This window comes from Camellia sinensis, chromosome 10 (assembly GCF_055761805.1).
Source record: "Camellia sinensis isolate YWXY chromosome 10, ASM5576180v1, whole genome shotgun sequence".
Lineage (NCBI taxonomy): Eukaryota > Viridiplantae > Streptophyta > Magnoliopsida > Ericales > Theaceae > Camellia > Camellia sinensis.
Genome location: NC_138970.1, coordinates 98,130,617 through 98,150,651, shown reverse-complemented (window position 1 = coordinate 98,150,651; position 20,035 = coordinate 98,130,617). Strand labels below are relative to the sequence as shown.

Below are 20,035 nucleotides of genomic sequence, written 5' to 3'. Positions count from 1 at the left end.
TACAGGACTCATCTCCACGACCAATGGGCGAGACAGAACTTGAAGGTCCTCATGACTTTCCCCTGCTAGCAGAACCAGAGAAACACCCTCAAGGCGCTGATGCTGCCATTTCATCAGTACCAGAAACAACTCGTCCTCATGCGACAACCACAGCTGAACAAGGCCAACCGTCTGCATGCACGTTATCAGGACAGGTACTACCATTTCCAACCTCATCCTATTTACTCTTTATTACTTGCAAGCATATATTCTCACCAAACTATTAATGTTCACAGGCCGTCGGTCCATGCCAAGATATTTGGGCCGAAGTTTCTATTCTTCAACAAGATCTAGACGAAATATCCCCATTGCCTCAAAGGCTACATCTGTTTGATGCTAAAACTCAACAAACCTTAACCACCTTCATCAACCTCATTAACACCCCAGTTGAAGAAATCATTCTCCACAAACCTGATGAAACCTTGGCCTGTCTTTCTGCTGTTGTAAACCTCTCCCCTAATCCTTTCAACCCCATTCAACTAAAGCAATTGGCCAAGATCATCACAGAATGGCCAACCCTTTCAGAGATGGTTCAGACTTGCTCGAAGGATATTCAAACCAATAAGGATTTCCTAAACGAAGCCCACACCATATCTACTTCACTCAAACTCAGCCAGCAGACCTCTGCAGCCATTCTTCAGTAACACTCAGCACTTGAACTTGAGGAAGCCAAACTCATGGCAGAACTTGCCTCTGTCCGGCAAAGAAAGGCTCATCTGCAGCAGCAACACGACCAGCTTAATCAAGAAGCAAGGATGATGCTCTCCCAAATTAGACATCGTTCTGCATCCATTCAGACAACTAAAGCTGAGTTGGACCAAGCCCAAGCCATGCTGGCAGATGCTCAATCAGAGTGGGGTGTTCTAGGCGTTCTGTTCCCCAAATCCTAGGCTAGTTTATATATGTATTCTTTTGTATTGCACACCTAGGAATGATTTGGAAAGGTAGGAATGATTGCCTTTTTAATGATAAGATTGTTGATGGGCCTGAATTGGCTGAGATGGTGAAAGTGAGGGTTGCACTTTGCTGTAAGCAAAGTTATAGAGGCCTACAGTATTCAGTGGACGACATATATTGTATTCTGGATAGTATCAAAGTCTCATTTAGGGGGTGGTGTTTGGTGTTTTTTGAAACCGGGGTGCACGAGTTTGGTCAAGCTGTGGTATGCAGGATTTTGGTCAGTCTGTGGTATTACCATATCTTCTTGGTGGCTACTTTTGCTCTGCTGTGCTTCAATATTGCTATGCTTTGCCTTATTTTTGGCTTGTTGCTCTGGCTTAGTTTATGGGGTCAAGCATGCTCATTTCTGGTTGCTGCTCTGCTGTGCTTCAAATCTGCTCTGCTATATATGTACTCTGCTGCTGCTATATGGGATCAACGAATAGGCTTAAGTCTGCTGCTGCATATTGGCCTTTTTGCAATTGTTTGAATGATGTTTTGGTGTGCTGTATTGGAAGTCTGCTGTTGGATTGGGGAAAGTTATTGGAGGTTTGCTGCGGGCCTTGTTGTAACTGTATTGAAGGATCAGGCTCAAGTCTCAATGGAGGTTGAAGGTTCAGGCTCAAGTCTCAATGGTGGCTGTATGGTCTGAAGTTTGTTCATGCTGCCTTGGAGTTTCATCTGGTTGCCCTGTTATGTGGTTTTGTGAGGATGGGCTTGGAGTTACATTCTTATTGTTTTCCTTCTGTTTTTGTTTCTCTTCGTTGGTCTCCAACCTCCTCTTTGTTGATGTATCATTGACACCTTGTATGTGCTTTTCCATCAATACAGTTTTTTGTTTTGCTGAACAAAAAAAAAAATTGAATATCAATACTCTGTGTTTTTAATGGTCTGTTGTATGGTTGTTTTTATTTTTTGTGCAATTTTTCACCGTTTGTGCATTTTTATGAAGTAATCAATTCCCCTTCAAAGGGCATTATAGTCACCGCTATTTGTTTGTTCTGTGGGCTTTTTTTTGCTTTGTTTTGGACAAAATCATGGCATTCAAAAAAATCGAACAAACATAATTCATGTGGTAAAAGCGAACAAACATTACTACTTTCAACTTGCATTGTTTGTTGGACAAATATCACATTGCACTGGACAAACATTACTATAGTCATTTGGGCAAATATGACATTGCATTGTTTGTTCTGTACTGTACCCATAACATTGGAATTATGTGTATCACATTACGTACAGGCCACGATAAAAGCAAACAAACATGACTACTTTCCCTCGTTTGTTCGAGTCCCAAATATTGGAATTATGTGTACAATCAATACGCGTGGGAAATTAGTATTATCACAGCTGCGACCTAAAAAGTTGTCACGACAAGCTGATGCAGTAATCCAGTTGTGGTTGGGCATCGAAATTACACTCGTACTGGCAGGCCATGATAAAATCGCTGCACTATTTGTTGTAATTGCAATCAATCACATGCACGAACGATACTCGCCCATCTTTGCATTGTTCACATCCATAACGAAGTCAAGCACTAACTTCCGGTGCACAGAAGGATGAAACTATGTACAGAAAGCGAATAACACAAATCAGGTACAGTTACAGCGGTAGGGAATAAACGGATTTATTTCGCAATTGGAAATTAAGTGGTACAATGTACCTTGTGTGGACCGCTGGGTATATCAGGCCGCTGCATGTACTTGATCACAAACATCCCACAGTCGAAAGTGCTACAAATGAAATGTAACATTCAGTTTCTCGTAAAATATAAGCAGGTTCGTTAAATGAGTGATTCAAGAGTGAAGTCAATGTGACGCAGGGTTTGTGGATTACTCGTCCAGCTGTTGTAATGGCCTTTGTTCTAACATGCACACCTCAAAGGTACGCATGTCTACAGCATATTCATTTCCAAACTGTAGTTGCAGTAAGGCATGCATTGTTTGAACCTGTTGCAGAATGAGACGGTTAGTTTATGTGAAGGATGTGACAGTGTGGAAGTAGATTTGTGAAATTCAGCACGACATACCAACATTTTTGCTGTGTTCAGCTTGTTGGTGTCCAGTGTGGCGGATGCCAATGAGTCAAATAGGTACGCCACACGGTCTACCATATCTATTTTTAGGCACACCCAATGTACTCCTCCATAATTGAAAGGCATGTAAATCTACACATAAACATAAACACAAGTGAAGACATGGCATGCGAACATGTACGCACTTTCATATTTACATTGACATTCAAGTAAATGGGATCGACATTCATATTACTGACGTCCATATTAAATCTACTCGCTTCAATGGGATGGACATTCATATTACCTTCTCACATGCATCAAACACCCCAGTATATCTGTCATGTCCAAAATATGATTTGACCATATTTTCATGGTTCAGAGGTTGAGTTTTTTGATTTAGTATCAAAGTCTGCATGTTTAGTGTGTAAAGTTCAGTCAGCCAAAGTTTTCTGAAAATATGTCTTCTGCAATACACAACCGACCTAAAACACTTACTTACCGACAAATATACTGGAAAGAACCACGCAGTATGCCTCCCGTCTTTGTGTACTTGCCGCTGTCCGTTAGTCAATTGAACCGCGACCAAGTTGATTGGCTGGAACATTGTAACAGACCAGGCAACTTGCGAAATAAGGTTTGCCATTTGTTTAAATGTAATACGAAATAACAATGTCCCTACATGGATATGTCCATCATGCAAATATAGTGGAAATAACATTGTCAGATGCCACGACTTACAGTGTCGGATAGCCATGCCCCTGGTTTCAGCGTGCGCATGTCACGTCGCGTAGCACATTCGCAAGGCATTTCATGCAGATTCATAGACACGACAATGTCCCTACATAAAACGTATACATCAATCAGTAAGAAGCAACCTACAGCCTAGTAAAACTTAAACGTATCTGGCTTAACTCTACAACATAAGATTAGTTTTTCCTGTTGTACAACTATGGCAGATATTCCTGATTCTACTAGGCTCCAATCCAATGAAGATTAGTTTTAAGTTTTTAAAAAACAAAATGAAAAGACAAAGTTTTAGATATTACAACTCATGACATGTCCAATAGTATTTGCTAAAATAATATGTGAAAATTGAAATGCTCATTTACAGGTCAGCAAGTTAAAAAAAAAGAAACACGTTTTTTACAAACTGGAGCCAACAATATCCCAAAATGATCAAAATGGAAAATGTAAGCAGAGTAGAAGAAAATAGGTAGGGAAAATTGCACTTCATTATAAGTTCTCAAAAAAATTTGCAAATCATTGGTAAACTTTATTAAGTTTCATAATTAAAATTATAAAGGTTTCCATGAATGTGTAAATATTTTTGTGAAAATATCAGTGGTTTGCAATTTTCCCAATAGGTACATGTGTGCAGGATAAGACCAAAAGAAGAAAACTTCAGACAGGAAATTTAGCCACTGATCTTTCCGTAGCCCACTGCATTAAATTCAAAGAGAATCCTACATACGACATGGATAAACCCATCATAAACCCATCATAAACCCATCAAAATCATAGAGAATGAAAAATTAAAGAACTGATACCTACAAGAATCAAATAAACATAGCACGACACATGAAAATTGTGGAATTCAAACTTATTTCACAAATACTACAGAACAGGTTAATTGCGAGTACTAAACTCATCCGTACCTTTCATTGTTTCTGTCGTCAAGTACAGAGTCAACAACTTCGTCTTGGGCCGCTGATAAAACCTCTCTGCTCTCCAGTGTTATCAAGTCCTTCTATCAATATAAACAATCAAGTAACATCAACTCCTCCTATTAATATAAACAACTAACTAACTCACCACTGTTCAGAAATGTAATTTGCAAAGTACATAACACATCCTTATGCATCTAAAATTGGTGAAGCGATGTCTAACCTCTGAACGGAACCGCTTGTCCAACCTGTGCAGTTTGGACAGGAGTTTGTCCGAAATCTGTAAGACAATTGTACAACATTTGTTACTGCAAACTTGCAGTAGAATGACAAATATTAAAATACAACACAAATAATGGTTCTATTATGATCAGTAATGCTGTCGGTATCAATTGGTAATGAAACATACGAAAGGTGAAGTGATGTGGCGACTTGGGAATTTTTCAGCAGTAAGTCGAGTACTTATTTTGCTATCGTTGCACGAATGCATATCCCCTACGTCTGTCGCTTCAACACCTCTTCCTCTTCCTCTTCCTCTTCCCTTTCATGTGCCTGTTACAATTTGTCCCGCTCCCAATGTTTGGGCAACCTTACCAGCAGAAGGATGCACATTGTCTGCTTCTCCTCGCATTGGTGGCAAGGTTTGCAAATCATCAAACGAAGATAAACTCTGTTTTGCAACGTTCTTCATGGACAGAAACTGAACTGAAAGAGATTTGCTTTCTTCGCTTGCGTATGTTTCCTCCAACGCAAGGCGACGGTTGTTGTGCATGTCCCCAACTTCTTGGACGGTACGCAACTGTCCAACGTGCATATCAATTATCTCATTGGACAACATTCCATTCACATAATTGTCCTCCCAATCCACCCCCTGTAAATCTTGAACATTACCCTCATTTGGGCTACCATAATAATTTGGGAAGACCACGCCGCCATCATGCAACTCGACTCCCATGGTAGGGTCAACACCCTTTTCCTCTGAGCGAGCCAATTGTGTTGTTTCCGATAAACCTGCCAGCACTTGCTGCATCATTTGCTTCATTTCAGCAATGTGTGTCTGTTCAGTAAACGGTTGTTTCCCAGACAATATAGCTGCAACCAATTCGTTCAGCATTCCTTTCAGTTCACCAATGCTGGAGGATATGTTAATGTTACAATTTCTTTCAGTCGACTCCACCTAATCACACAAACACATACATTAACCTGGTACGATATTTCATCTTCAAGTAACCTCTGTGAACTGTGTGAAGCATGTGTACTGATTGGTTTTGCTTACCTTTGCATTGTGAACAGCTTCCTTCCCTCGGAAATTGAGCAACATGTCCCTTATTTCCGCATTGCTGTGAAGCACTTGCTTCATGGTTTCCTTCAGTTCACCAATGTCGGTCTCAACCTTGCTCAAACGAACATCATCAATCCGTGGTTTCTGTTTGTTATTGACATGGTGTGTGTCAATTGCGTCATCAATGTTGTTGCTTTCCGCTTTTGTTGGATGAAACTCCACCTAACATAGTTGTCAAATCGGGATTCAAATCATAAATGAAAATGGTAATGCACTGAATCGTTAATCGAGCTCAACTGTGAATCGTAAAGTTTCCGTCTGCTTTCTTAAGTTGCACACAACATATGTGTACACACTTTACATATTAAATATATCTAATAAAAATTAATTACTCCATTCGTCTGAAATGGAAAAAAAATGTTGTTGTAAATGATGCTCATCTGGTGTGGATAAAAACTTCACAGTCGATCCCATGTTTACCACTTTACCTTTTCCCAATTACATAAACAAAGAGAAACTTTCAATTACAAACTAACTAACAATAACTGAACGACAATGTTTTGACCTTTTTACAAGGTTAAAAAACCAAAATCTTCAAGCTTTTCCAAAAATCTGACTTCAGGGCTTAACGAAAATTCATTTCGTAACAGAAGTAGTACATAAAATTGAATTTGTAAGGCTACAACATCGTCCACATGGAAACTTCATGTTTTCCCCCCAAAAGTTCGAGTATTTCAGAGTAAATAGGGAGGGACAAACTGAAAATATGACGTACGCTAAGGAATGGGTCACTGTTTGTCGGTGCTTGTCACCTAGTCATAGGAACACATATTCTGTCTGTCACCGTTATCCATAACACAGGTGGGGCAATGCTGTCAAATGTGCGGAACGAATGGGTTGATTACCTCATGTTGCTGCAACATTTGCTTCCTTCCCATAAGTCGCCTCGTCTCCCGTATTTCGGCATCACCCCAATCATTTAGCCGAGGGATGGAGCGTGTAGTAGCCGACGTACTCTTGCAGGGAGGGGCAAAACGATCCAAGTAAAATAGCTGCATTGTAAGGGGGAAAATATATTTACTATACACTTCCGAGCAAAGTAATTCGTATTCGCTAACAATGCATACAACTTACAACACAATCATATGTATGTGTTTATGTGTCTCGATGGCAGAATTCCCATGCAGCTTTCCGGTTCAAAAGATAAGCTTTTCGTGGTTACAAAAAATGTGGCCCGTACAGGTATATTTGTCATGCTGTTCAATAACAGGTAAGTTTGTATTTCGCAACGACTGCCATTTTATTGAACCATATGCACAGCAATGGATGAAATATGTAATCGGCATGGTACAAATAAACAACGGTCGATTACGTTACCATTAGAAGGAAAACACATCCAGTTGCCTGGCGCTGAAGTTTCATCTTATACTTCCGAACACCTTTCACAAGGAATTGCAGTGTCACCTTTGCCCAATTACATGCCCCCATACCGGTCACGTCCTTCACGGCATGAACGAACGACAGGCTCAATGCGGTCATTGTGGTAGGACACAACATGGCCCCCAACACGTACAGCGCAAACTTCTGCCGAAACTCGTCATCCGCACCATCACTCTCAGTCAGAGAAACTCTCAACTGGTTCAAAGGAATGATTCCTTTAACAGCTCCAACCTCTTCGTAGATATTGGGATATGCGTCTATTGAACCAGTGAACTGCACATCATTGCCTTCTGACCGTATACCCAATAAGACATGCACTTCCTCACAGGTGAGCCTCAGGTGACGGCCATGAACAGTCAACGAACACGTGTCGGGATCGAAGTTCTGTACCAACCATTGGCACATGTTGTGATCTATACGGGTACACTTTAACCCCAGGAGGCCACCGAACCCAATATCAATGACTGCCTGCTTTTGTGCTTCGTTACACCGGTTCACGATATCAAAAATTGCCTTCAATGATATGCGGACTTGCATTTTACTCTGCAATGTGATTAACGTGAACATTAATACAAAAAAGTAACCAACATTGTGTCGATAGCAGGTCCTCCCCAAATGCAGTTACGAAAACACTAAGCACGTAAGTACCTTTGCAGATTTCTTTGCAACTTCTTCGCCCAGTTCCTTGGCACTTGCCTTAGCCATGTCCTAAAACCTCTTCTTCTCATCACAGGGGAGTTCCTTCCACCTTTCCCCAATATCCTTTCGGCTCTGTAAGTGTTACACCAACGTGATGCACATACAGGACAAAAAGGAGCTGTAAGTCCAAAATAATTGTCAGCAAAAGTTGTATCACTCGCAATGTGTGCACATTTTTTGGTATTTACATATATTTGCACATACAAATTACTATTTCGTACACAGTTGAAATAAAAACGGACATGGAAGTTTACAAATAATCGGAGTTTATAAGAACATGCAATATGGCTTCTATGACTGCTGGAAATCGCTGAATGCGACACAATAGAAGCACATGACTGGTGCGCGCATGGAATAGAAGTCCATACTTTGCTATCACAGCAGTCACGTGTTTCCATCACGGTACTCTACTTACTACATGTCTGCACACTAACCATATTCGGTCCGGGGTTGTCTGCTTCTCGTCTTTCCTTGAATTGTTCCTGGCTGCAACCATTGTCAATTTCGGCGCAAGTATATGTTAGATATGGATGGATATATATACATATACATACACAATTTGTGACACAAACAAATTTGGTCCCAACTACATAATAATGCATCCGTAATGTCCAATTTTGGTTGCTAAAAATATAATAACCACATCATTTCTGCAACAACAATTATAAATGGTCCAAATTATTTTGGTCCTTACTTTTGGTCTCTAAAATCTTAATTTCTTGTGAGTACAAACTGAAATCTGCACAGGCGCAAGCTATGAGTTCAAAATATGTAATGCAGAATTGTGCAAAAATACTGTCACATGTTTCTGACGAGAGGGATTCGTACTGTGAGCCGCTTTGAAGGACACGGATCGAACCTGTAAAAAATAAATGGCCCAAGTGGCCGCTTTCGACGAGGGGGCTCGGTAATGTCAACCCTTTCCATTCCTGAACCTTTGCCACTTGCCTTCAATGCTTTCCTTTGCCTGTAACAAATATCAGCGTAAATGAAATTTTGTTCAAGGCCAAATTACATCGGTGGTATGTACGTTTTGTGCATCCTATCATCTTCGTCGGTTAACTTTCAAGTTAGTCAATCTTGCCTTCCCATTTCAAAAGTTGTGCCATTTTCATGAAATTGGTAACGTCGTTTTCCGTTGTCACCGAAAATGATGAACCGAAGTGGTTTAGTATAACTCAGTGAATTATGGATTTCACAAATGCTCTCTGCAGAATACGCGACATGTGCCGTATGTGCACATATTCTGGTAAGAAATCGACACAGTTTTAATCCATTACACGAAATTCATGGTGCAATTTGAGGCTATCGCAAATGTGTCAAACTCAAATCGCACAACCTCCTGATGGCAGTACATAACGGCACAATATGCCATACACGAACAGACCGTGGTATTTAGTAGGTACAGGAAACATAACCTTGCAAACCTAACTGTATCAAATACTGAACGACATAAACTCACAGTTGCTTCGCATTATCTGACATATCGCCCATATCCAATTACGATAATTCCTGCAAAGAATTGCATGCAATATTCATAAGGATGCAGAAAGAACGTTACTCCCACATTGTAACAAAACGAAATTGACTGTTAACAACTTACAATCAACGGACCATTGAGTCGTACGTGCATTGTACGAGTGGTACTTTTCGTTTATTTTCAACTACGATATGTTGTCGTTAATTTATGCAGATATGGCATGCCACTGTTTTACGAAAATTAATTGGCCATATGTTGTACTCGTTTTATAGTATTTACGACTTGAAGCCCGAATCAACAACCAATGCGCACACTTGAAACAGGGCCACATCGGACATTCAACCCAACAGCACCCATACGCAACTTACCTTCATGCAGAGAAATAAAAACCCGACTACACTGCTCAACGAAGACCGTCTGTCAGTTTGGAACTCCTCAATGGCAATATCAGTTTGTCACCCGTGTAGTTTGTATACCTAATCGTACGTATGGTTTCAATTACCTAAGGAGGAACAGTTTCATAGTTCATAAATGGTAATGTCGTGCGAGTGGAACACAGTAGGTCATAATAATAATGTGCTCCGAAATAAAAAATAGACAGACTCACACATGCCCGAGAAAATGGTGACTGTTACCGTCGGCGACCTGGCGCAGTCGAAATGGAGACACAGAGAGAGAGTGTGTTACTGGAGGTGGACAGCAAAACTGAAATGGAGAGAGAATGAGGGACAGCAAAGTAGCCGAAATTTGTATGGGAAATGGAAATGAGTTGGTGAGATTAGAAAGGCTACGGCATGTGTGTCATCATGAAAAGTACTGCGTCTGTGGGATTTCAAAAGCGCTGTCTGCCGACTTTGGTTTTTGTTCCAAATTTGGGAGGGAAACGGAAACGTACATGACACTACATATTAAGGCCAAGTTTGGCAAGTTGGGAAAAAAAACCAAAAAGTCAAAAAGTTATTACTATTCACAGGAAGTCAAAAATTACGCTTACACAATTCCGAATTCTAATTTTGCCTTACACATTAATTTATACAATTTTGTAATACACATTTTTTTATAAAAGTCAAAAAGTTAACCCAAACATCCACATTTTTTTCATCCACAAAGACAAAAATTGCACTTTTTTAGTCCAATTTTTTTCCTCACTTTTTAAATATAAATAAATGTATTTTTTCACTTTTTGTGAAATATGAGTTCCGTTTGGGTTAGAGCATCTCCAACGGTTACTCAGATTTTTCACCAAATTTGAGTAAAAAATGACTCATTTTACCAATTTGATACCACTCGCTCCAACGGTGCACTTTCATCAAATTTGTGCCAGGGACAACCGGTTGGTCGACCGGTTAAGCTAAAAAATTTTTTTTTTTTTTTTTTTGATTTTTTTTTTTTTTTTTGGACTTTTTGAACCTTTTAGTGGTCGACCGGCTGGTCGACCGGTTAGGCAAAAAATTTTTTTTTTTTTTTTTTTTTTACTGTTTGAACCTTTTTCTTCGAACCGTTTGAACCTTTAGGCGGTCAACCGGTTGGTCAACCGGCCGGGCAACCGGCTGGTTGACCGGTTGGTCTCTCCCAACGGTTAGGAACAGTGATTTGGTAAAATGCTTCGCCTGTTCTCATTTTGGTACAAGATTTGCTGAATTCTGGATTTGATATCGATTTGGTGAAACCGTTGGAGCTCAAAAAAGTGACTTTTTCATCAAATTTTGAATTTGATATCAGGTTTGCTGAAGCGTTGGAGATGGTCTTAGGGGTTGAAATGATGTGTGTGGGAGGTGATGTGACCTAAAATAATGTGATCCAAGTAAAAATATTGACTTTTTGACTTTTGGCTTTTTGTAAACATGCCAAACCAGCCCTAAAAGGTGGTTAGGAAGTTGCTATTTTTATGTTATTTTAGTATTTTCATATTTTTTAAATTTAATTTTTTGTGTTTTCAAAGTAATAGATTTTGTTGTACTTGGATATGATGTTTGTGACAGGAAATTTGCATTGATTATGTGTTAATGTTGTTCGTCCCAGTGTATGGATCAGACAGGTCTAAGCTCCTCCAGGCCGTGTCCAAATGATCAAGCCCACCAGATAACCTGCAGGCAAGTTCAACGGGGAACGGAGTAGTCCCCCAGCGAACTCTCCGACGAGCAAGTTGTTGGAAAGAAGTAGAGTATATGGGAGAGGATTCCAGATAGAGAACTTAACCTTTTTCTTGTCTACAACATTTGCTTATATCCTTTTCTCATCATTTCGTTGTCCCTTCCGACCTGCTCTCCTTGCCGAAAGCCTATGTTGTAGCTTACCTTGCTCAGGGTAAGGGGGTCCTGTTCCGACGGAGAGGTGTTGTCGTAATAAATGCTTGCCTCAAAGGTCATGGAGGTGGTGCCAGTGGTGGCGGCGATCGTCGTAGGGGGCGCAAAGGTCGTCCCCGAAAGGCAAGTGGAGGATGAGGCTGTTGGCCCTGGGCCAAGGAGGGAGGGACAGCCTCAGGGGGGTCTTGTACCTCAAGAAGGAGGAGTCGGTAGGACCGCAGGGCGGCTGGAGGGAGAAGAAGGCCCAGCCAGAGCAGGGGCAGATCACCTTGTAGGGATTGTAGAAAAGGCAGCCTTGCGCTCGGCCTCCAGCTTCAACGAGGCTGAGCTGCTAAGGGGGTTATACTTTGCTCAAATGGAGGTAACCACCTTAGCAGGGGCCCTGCTGAGGAAGGCAGGGGGTGCCAAACTCAAGGCAGATGAGGCCAAGGCCCAGCTTGCAAAGTTGAAGGAGAAGAGTGCAAGTTGGGAGAGTGCCCACACTGAGCTGCAAACGGTTCAGGCGGAGCTGGAGGACACACGCCGCCAGGTTGTGTCGCTCGAGTTCCAACTTGCTGGCGAGCAGAAGAAGTTCGACGAGGCGCAAAGAGCCTGTGCCGCCGCGGTCGAGTGACATGAAGAGGCTATGAGCAATAATGAGGAGCTGGTCAGGCAGAAGGACGAGGTGGATAGCAGAGTGGGCGATCTCCAGAGGGAATTGGAGGGCGAGCGTGCCAAGGCAGGGAGGAGAAAGGGAGGCTCCATATATAGGGACTTGGAATGAGAGAGAGTGAATAAATCAACTTGATTTTTTACAGGTATGATATACAGAATAAATCAGAAAATATGAACGGTTTGGATTATCAAAATTGGGCCTAAAAGTAGGCCCGAAGGCTCTGCAAGGACGGGCACAAGGAGGGGCTTGCAAGGAGAGGATCCTTGTACGGGGAAAGGGGGTCCCAGTCTTAATTCATTCTGTCTTTTGTTAGTGATTTTTTGGCTTATGGACTAAAAATTAAAATGAAGACTGTTTGGTTTGTTTTTGGGAGAGTTGTTTTTGAAATAAAATTTGGGGAGAGAGTTTAAAAATTTTTTGGGTTTGTTCTTTTAAATAACAACAGGAGCTTGACAAAATCAAAGCATATTGATATCAAGTTCCTAGTTGTAAAAGAAAGAGTGCAGAGTGAACAGATTTCCATAGAGCACATTAGGGCAAACTCCATGATAGCGGATCCACTTACGAAGGGACTACCACCCAAGGTTTTTCATGAGCACACTGCTCAGATGGGTGTTGTTCTATTTGAGAACATTCTGGTTTAGTGGGAGTTTGTATTTATATTATTGCTTTATGTCAGCCTTGAGTTTTATCTATGTAATTTGATTAATTTCTGCAGAAATGAAATATTCTGTTTATTACGCTCTGTTACGTATTGTGAAGTATTGATCTCAATAAAGTTAAGTAGGACCAGTTGGAAATAGGCATGTATGGATCACATCACATGTAATTTCCATGCTACGCATCCATGATTGATCTATGTCATTTAGCTGTATTAGTATACGTGACCATTGGTGGGTCGAGTTACGATTGATGTAATGAAGACCGCTTTGATCCTATATTAATATAGTTAATGGACAAGATTGTTTGGATACCCTCAAGTTATGATAACAAATTTCTGAGCTCAGTAAAGTTAAGCACATTTTTCAGGATACATATGTGGTCCAGTGGGAGATTGTTAGATAATGTCTCAATGGGACCACATAATTGAATGTGGTGTTATCATTTATAAGAAGCCTACAATTTAAGTGATTCAATTTAGTTAATAGGCTTAAAGGTATATGTGTTATGGACCTAATGTGTAGATACTAGGTAGTTGTATAATTTCTATTTCTATGAGAGGCAGAAATAGAAATTAAAACATATTGGTTAAAATTGGTTTTCATTCCTTTTGAACTTCCACAACCTTTCAGTTTTGAAAACCAATAAATAGAAATTAAAACCAATAATGGTTAAAGTTGGTTTTTATTCAATAAATTTCCGTTTTCCCGCTCTGCTATACAGGTTATACAGAGTATACACCTCAATCTCATTCTCACTCCCCCTCACTGTCACACTCACTCCTCCTCCACCGAACCCATCCTCACCGGCGACCACTCCCGACGGCCACCCACTCGTAAACCCAACCCACCACTGTAGCCCTCATTTTCTCTGCTTCGCGAACCATAGCTCGACCGCGACCACCATCGGCTGTAGAGAAGGAATTTGTTGACGATAACATGGGCTTTCAGGCCATAGATGAACCAGGTTCGTCCTCCAAACGCTGAAATAAAAAAGTTAGGGTTGTGATTCACAAAAAATATTTGAAAATTACTGTTATGCAGATAGATAAATGGTATGCTTGAAAAATGCGGCACATATTGTGACGAACATTTATGCATTTACCTTTTAGAGTTGAAGTATAAATTTTGCAGAACGTAGTATGAATACGCAGAAACTGATCCAACATAAAATAAAAGGATCACATCTTTGCAGAACATAGTATGATTATGCAGATTGATAATTAGTTGAACGAATGCATATAGTTGTGTAATTTTCAATGTGTGATTGATAATGTGATTTTGCTGAATTTGTTGTCAATCACGCATGAATTGTTGTAATAAACTGCTATCAACTAATGTGTTAGCTGCGTGACTTGAATTAACTATTATCAACATTGGTAACTATTATCAAACTGAACTTAAATGTTCATAACTATTACTGATTTGTTGATAAGTATTTCAGTGTGCTTTGTTGAAAATCACATGTGTCATTTGTTGATAACTATTTCAGTTTGATAACTACTGAATCATAGTCTCCAACAATCTGCCCCTAATCATTTCACTTCAGCATGATTTGTTGATAATAGTTGTTTAACATGTGTGATTGATAATTTACTTGACATTGACCTGATATGTTTGTAAAACTGCCATGTTTGTTCAGATTGAAAATGCTATGTGTGTAACATGTGTGTAATTAATCACAAATGCTATGTTTGAAACTGTTGTATTTGTTCAGTTTCAAAATGCTACGTGTGTACATTGAGCTGCGATGTTTGTTAAAATGCTATTAACAGTTTAGTCTGTGTAACCTCTGTGCAAATGCTATTAAACATGGCAGTTTGAACAAATAGATGTTTTCAGTAAAGACACACTCTGCCCCTCAAATTAAGCTAGACCTGCTATTAACCCCATCAAACAGAAGCATAGCAGACCACTACAAATTTCTCATGTATGCAGATTTAAAAAATGGCTTCTTCTTCTAACATTAGCAACATAAGATTACAAACGAGGCTGTGCAATTGTGGAAGAACCGCTGCCATACGTATTGTCAGAACAATAAGAATGGAAATGAAGGGCGTTTGTGCTTTGTTTGCCCATCAAAATATGTAAGTATGTATTGGAAATTTTAATCCTTTAGTAGTCACAGTAATATTTGTCGTATTCAACTAACTGATTGTCATGCATTGTAGAGTACCACTCCCACTCCCCATTGCAATTACTTCAACTTCGTGGCTGAAGATGATGAAGGCGTTATGTCCACAATCCCTTCCAACACTAGAGCTGGTGATGCTTTAACAGTAGAACACTTCAACGATGTAAGGACGAGGCTTCATGACTTGGGAAATGACCATGGTCGAAGGCTTGAAAGGATAGAAAATATAATCAAAGCGATGGTGTATTTCATTATTTTTTCTAGGGCCTTGCTACATGCCCCTAATTTTTGGCCCCCTAATCCCCCTAAATTTCAAACCAAGGCAAAAAAAAAAGGGTAAAAAAAAAAATTAAAAAAAAAAAAAAATTTGCCCAAAACGACGTCGTTTGGGGCATTAGGGGGATTAGGGGGGGCATTTTTAGGGGGACAAATCATTTTCCTATTTTCTATCATTGAGAAATGATTTGTCCCCCTAAAAATGCCCCCCCTAATCCCCCTAATGCCCAAAGCAACGTCGTTTTGGGCATGTTTTTTTTTTTGCCTTGTTCTGATTTTTCGGGGGATTAGGGGCCCCCAAATTCGGGGGATGTAGCACAGCCCTTCTATCATTTTGTACTTGATCATGTAACTTTCGTACTTGTTTGTATTTTGGGAAATTGAATGGAAGTTTGTACCAGTTTTTGTTGTATTGTACTTCATTATGTAAGTAATGTTTATGGAATGAATTTTATTATGATGTAACTTATGTAACTTACTTAATAGCTTTGTGGAATGAATTTTATTATGGAATGAATGTACGGAATGAATTTTATAAGTTATTATGATGTGACTTATAATGTTAGTCTGTAATGAATTTTGGGAAACATTGGTGTCATTGTAAGAGCTTTGTGGATGCTATTTGGCAGATCTGTGGACGAATTTTGTGGATGGTATGTGGATTCATTTTTGTGGATGCTCTGTGGATGAATTTTGTGGATGCTTTGTGGATGACTGAATTTTTTCGGTGCATTGTCACTTATCTGTGGCCTGTTTTCTGTTGCAGGTTCTCTTATCTGGGTGCATCAATTTTGGTTGTAATGAACAACTTCTGTTATGTGTTGCAGGTTTGTTTGTAATTAACAGATTTGGCAAATCTGTTATCTGTCAACTAGTATCTGTTTGTCACTTATCTGTGGCCTCAACTATTATCTGTTAGCAAGTTGAAAGCAGATATAGGATGCGTGGTACATTTCTTCACCATCGTGCTGACTTCTTCATTAATGAATATCAATACTCTGTTTCTGCATGGTCTATTGTATATTTTTTTGTTTGGAGGGGAGCTGATTAGTTCATAACAATGCACAATGGGAGAAAAATTGGTAATGCACAGGTTGACCCCATGGGGTATGCTTCCACACAACCGTCGTCTTTGAAAAAACAAAACATTTTGTGCCCATATTGATGGTAAGAGTGTATGAGACCGTTGGCTGGTTGTGCACAATTTTTGTTTGCAATTACAACTTGTGATTCTAGTCAATGATTCCGACACTTAAACCTTGTTGTCCATATTGAACGATTCACAAACATGAAGTAATCAACAAAACGTAGGTTAATGATAGTTTCTAATATCGGTCATTGACATTACAAAAAAATTACCTTGTCATCGTACCAACAAAAATCATAAGACAGATTTTAGTCGAGGACGGTGACCCAAAAAAATACCTTCAACAAATCATTTTGATGAAGACGTTAACGCATGCACCGTTGCAATGGTTAGCAGAGTATGACGGTCTGTTAGTTTCTAAGTCGTTTATTTTCGCGCGACGATGCCATCTCACAAGACTACGCTTACTATGTCATACACATGTCCAGGTCTGCTAATCCTCGCTCAAATCAACAACTTCGGAGTCTGAGTAATCTGAAAGGTCAGGGTCCGACACCAGTGCAGGATCCTCCATTATAGCCTTTATCGCAGATGCCGGGTTCGATCCATGTATCTTCGACTCTGCCTTTGCGTCCTCTATCTGTGAGTTCCTAATGAGTCGACGAGTCATTTGATCAACCTCACTTTACAAACGATGCCTAAGTTGGGAGTCGCTGACATGAGGGAATTGTCGCTGCATTTCAACCGATCGGGCTTTTGTGACCTTCAGAAAAGCACATAGACAGTGGTGTTCACACTGAACTCGTTTGGCAAACAGTGAAACTGGAATTCCAAAATACTTCCCCAGGCAAGCATCTTGTATTGGGGTGCAGTTGTAATCCCGTAGAGGTTCAAAACTCCACAGTGGGAACCCTGTTTCAAAGAAACGTCGATCACCGAAGGAATCAATATACCCACCTGCATAATCCAATTATGGTGACTTCGGTCGGGAGCTGCCAGCCGTTGCAAGTGATTGTCCACGACCACGTTTACCGTGGTGTGCATCCATAGGTGTGAAGCTTCTTGATTGAGTCCAACTTTGTTTTCGCAGGTTCACGAAGAATATATGGACGCAAAAACAAACCCAAATGCAAAGGAAACAACACTGGTTGCAAACTTTTTTGTGGTTGGTAGTAAATGTTAAATTACCTTCAACCCATAGTCATTAATACGTTGGTGGTAGGTTTAAAGACGTGAACACACTTATTGTTGTTTGGTGGCAACAACTACCCAAACTGCGTAAAAGCAACTTAATGACTGCGGGTATTGCATTTAAAGGTTCGGTGCACTTGGAACGGCATATGTATCTGATAAGAGCAATTTTGCTAACCTTTATGGATGAGTAGACATGTAATTGGGTTGGGGCACAAATACAAATGACGAATGTGACTGTATGATGAACTGTGGGTGTGGAAATCAATGACAGTGGGATAGTACTGATGGAAGGTACAATGCATGCGTGTTGGAAATGCCAAATAATGGACGATCAGGGGTACTGAACGGATGACTTGGTGCATGCAAGAAGGAACGAATTTTTGCAAGATGAATTCGGCCAGTTTGAGAAATTAATACGATGTATGTCACAATGCATGAGGTCTTCTGCAAACATACAAGTCATGTACCATATATTACAAATACTTACAGCATAGTGTTGTGTAATATTATGAATCTGTACATTCCTTTAAAAAAGTAGTCAGTAAAATAAACCATACACATATTCCTACAAAATGTCCGATTCGAACAAGATTGAAGCTATTGTTGAAGCTCATGTTGCTCCTGTATTCCAGCAGTTGCAAGCTATCTACGAAAGGCTGAATGAAGTGGACACACGGTTGTCAAGTTTGGAGCGGCAAGTCGGCGCTATCAAGCAGAACGTTGATTGGCTGACCGATGACAAATTGGCGGCGGACGAAGCGAAGTCTGATAAGACAATGGATGAGGACAGTCAGTCAGACAGTACGGACAACTCTTCAGAAGACGCTGCTGATGATGCAGCAGATATGTAGATTTGATTTACTTTTTTTTTATCCTTCCCTGTAAGCCATGAAAGTTTTTTTTTGGCTGGAGTCATATGTGCTAATGGGCTGATATATAACTTACCTACGAAGAGTATTGAGTTTTCATTCATAATGTGGTTTCTTTCATTTTTTAAAATTAATTTTCCCTTTTTTGTAATTAAATTATAAATTAACTTCGGTAACAAAAGCAGCCGTAAATTATATACAGTTACAATCGCATTCATCCGAACAAGAAACATGCGTAAACAAAATAGTACTAAGTCAGCAGCCACGTCGACATGTTTGATCCATGTTTACATCGACATGTTTGATCCATGTTTACAGTTGGTCCATATTTACATCGTCCAGCAAAAACAATACTGGGGACCCATAATTAACATCCATATTGAAATCAAAGAATAAAAAATTAGTTAAACTCCTATTGCCACCCAAATTACTGGCGTACTGGCAGCCCATTCCCATCACTGGCCTAGCTTGTGGCATTGCTCATATGAAGGCACTCCCGGTACTCTGCGATCTTTGCATTATTGACATCCATAACGATGTCAACCAACAACTTATGACGCACAGAGGGAGCGAACTTTGTCCACAAAAATTGTAAGACAAATCAGTTAAAATTGGAGGACGTACGAGGAAGGATTTGATTGACAAATGGAAATTAAGCGGTAGAATGTACCTTGTGTGGACCGGGGCTTAAATCAGGTTGCTGCATGAATTTGATGACGAACATCCCACAGTCAAACGTGCTACAAAAATAATTTCACATTAAAGTTGTCGTCAATACGTAATAGGTTCATTAAGTCAGTCATGCAGCTTAGACATTAATGTGAGGGAGGGATTGTGGATTACTCGTCCAGTTGTTGTACTGGCCTCTCGTCTAACATGCAGCGGTGGAAGGTACGCACGTCTGTAACATAATCATTTCCAAAGTGTAGTTGCAGCAAGTCGTGCATAGTTTCAACCTGTTCCACAAGGTTGAAGTTGGTTTACGTAAAGGATGTTCAAGTTTTTTGTAGTGTTCAGAAATGCACCAGAAGGACATACCAAAATTTTAGCTGCATTTAGCTTCCTTTTTTTCGGTCGGTTGGATGGGACTGAGTCGAATAGGTAGGCTACACGGTCCACCATATCAATTTTAACGCACAACCAATGCACTCCTCTGTAATTGAAAGGCACGTAAATCTACACGAAAACACAACGGCAGACCTTGTTTAGAGGCCATGCAAACATGTAATGGCTTTCATATTTTCGTTTTAATATAACGGGATGAACATTGATATTACCCTCTGGCATGCATCAAT

The 20,035-nt window shown here is 40.1% G+C and overlaps 1 long non-coding RNA gene across 1 annotated transcript; it reads right to left on the bottom strand.

The window, feature by feature from the left end:
- Positions 1 to 18,740: 18,740 nt before the first annotated feature.
- Positions 18,741 to 19,697, bottom strand: LOC145801687 (uncharacterized). Its single transcript, XR_014343327.1, has 3 exons — positions 19,584 to 19,697; positions 19,411 to 19,480; positions 18,741 to 19,314 (listed from the first exon to the last, which is right to left on the bottom strand). It is a non-coding gene; the product is annotated as an uncharacterized LOC145801687 (long non-coding RNA).
- Positions 19,698 to 20,035: the final 338 nt, after the last annotated feature.